This window comes from Equus asinus, chromosome 20 (genome assembly GCF_041296235.1).
Source record: "Equus asinus isolate D_3611 breed Donkey chromosome 20, EquAss-T2T_v2, whole genome shotgun sequence".
In the NCBI taxonomy this organism is placed as follows: Eukaryota; Metazoa; Chordata; class Mammalia; order Perissodactyla; family Equidae; genus Equus; species Equus asinus.
This window is the reverse complement of record NC_091809.1, coordinates 39670695-39672925: the sequence shown is the minus strand read 5'-3', so window position 1 is coordinate 39672925 and position 2231 is coordinate 39670695. Positions and strand designations below refer to the sequence as shown.

The following is a 2231-nucleotide window of genomic DNA, read 5'->3' as shown; positions in this document are numbered from 1 at the left end:
ATTTCTTTACATATGTGAGGCTGAAATTCCAAAACAAGAACCATAACTAAAAAAAAAAAAATTCTGAAAAATCCTGGAAATTTTGACAGCTTTACCAGACCCACAATTTTTGCCATTCCTTCAATGTTTTAATGCAATTATAAGTAATAAACCCTTAAAACCAAGAAAGAAATGAACTCATTAGACAGCGTACCATTCCATGACATACCTTTAATGGGATAGATACACACACAAAAATAGTAGGTAGTGTTATCCTTAGACAGGAAATATTATCAACCATTGTCTCCAACTGGTATGGGGTCACCTTAGCACTGAGGATGACCCTTAAGTCCAAGAATAAGCCCAGAGATTTACACTATGTAGCAAGAGAAGAAAAGACAACAGAACAGAAATTCTCTCAAGATGACTTTAGAAAGACAAATGAAGAGAATGATAAAAGAATCTGAGGAAGAGGTTGAAGAGGAACAGGAAGAAGAGAAAAAGACACAGCCAAGGAGGCTTAGATGGCATATGGTTCCACTCAGTTTGTAAATCTCTTTAGGGTTTTCTTGAGAGCCAGCGTTTGACATCCTTGTTTCTGAGGGTTTGGCATGGGCACCACACTAGTGTAAAACAGTGAGAAAAATTTTCTCTGGCCCACAGACCCAGCAAATGATGGTTTGACATCAGTGAGCAACCCAAACCCATAGAAGAGACCAAACATTATTATATGGGAGCCACAGCTGCTGAAGGCTTTGGACAAACCTTTACCTGATGAGATGTGAAGGATACCGAAAAGAATCAAAGCATAGGAAATAGCGAAAATGATGTCAGATACTATGACAATTGTGCCCACAGTAACAGAAATCACAAGCTCATTGGCACAGGTGCTGCTGAAGGAAAGCTGGAGGACGGGGACAACACCACACATGTAATTGTTGATGATGTTGGAATCACATATGATCAGCCTGATCATACACCAGGTGTAGACAACGGCACTAGTAAACACAATCACATATGAAACAGACATCAGCAGAGAACAGATCTGAGGGGACATGTTGACTGTGTACAGCAGGGGTTTATAGATGGCCACATAGCAATCATAGGCCATGGCTGTCAATACATAGCACTCAGAGTTCACAAAGAAGCAGAAGAAAAATAGGTGAGTCATGCGTCCTACAGAGGAGATGATGTTCTTCCCTGAAATAAAACTCATTTGCATTTTGGGGGGAAAGACAAATGAAAAACAGAGTGAAGGACAGATTGAAGAGGGAAAAGTACACTGGGTGTGAAGGTGCAAATTCAGACATATTTCATTAATTAAGCTCAAATTGCCCACCACAGTGACCACATAGTTCACCAAAAACACAAAAAACAGGTGCAGTTGGAGTTCAAGTTGGTCTGTTAATCCCACAAGTATAAACTCAGTCACAGAAGATTCATTTTCCACAGCCATTTACTTTGCAGGTGTGATCACAGGAGTAGAAAGTGACGTTTACAATGGACCCTCACTCTTTGTGTCCAGAAGGAGAGCTAGATCTGCTGATTTACAAGCTCAGGGTTGTCTGAAGACACACAGCAAGACTTCCTAAGATTATTCTTAGTGATTCCTCATTTCCTCCTTTACCCCCATTCATGTTGTTTGTCTCTTTCTGGAAAGAATCCTGATAGACCACTGGCATCTTTGCACTTCATTTCCTCTCTTCTCCCAGTCTCCATGAAAGAACAAGACCGAAAGGAGCAATAAGTAGGTGGTGTTTCCCAGATCCCTTGATTTATTCAGTTTGGGTTTGAAAGGAAATTATCGAGGCAAAGTTGATTCAACCCTTACCTTCCTTTTCCTGGAGGCCTCACTGCTTCTGGATTTTAAGAGCCCGTCTACCCTACAGTCTAGAGGGGATCAACAACAATGAAGGAGATGCTATATATCAGCAGTATCCACAGTCTTTGAAATGCTAAAAGAGGTGTTCTGGGGAATAGACCATGATTTCTATTTGAGAATTTGCCTAGAAAGTTCTCTTTACTTGCAAGGAGGAAAACAACCTTACATGAGCTCCAAAACAATCAGTTGGCTGATGTGAAAATCTATTCCATGCCCTGTAGTTCTAGGAAAATTGATTAGAAGCCCAGAAAATTTTTCTCTCCCTCATGATTTCATTTCAAGTTAAACTAGTCCAAGAGGGTAGAAATTAGTGAGACTGTGTTTCCATCCTTTGTTATAGATCTAACATTGGATCCTTTGAGACACAATG

General features: G+C 40.3%; 1 pseudogene; it reads right to left on the bottom strand.

Moving 5' to 3' along the window:
• Positions 1-520: 520 nt before the first annotated feature.
• Positions 521-1435, bottom strand: LOC106835998 (olfactory receptor 8C8-like; annotated as a pseudogene).
• Positions 1436-2231: the final 796 nt, after the last annotated feature.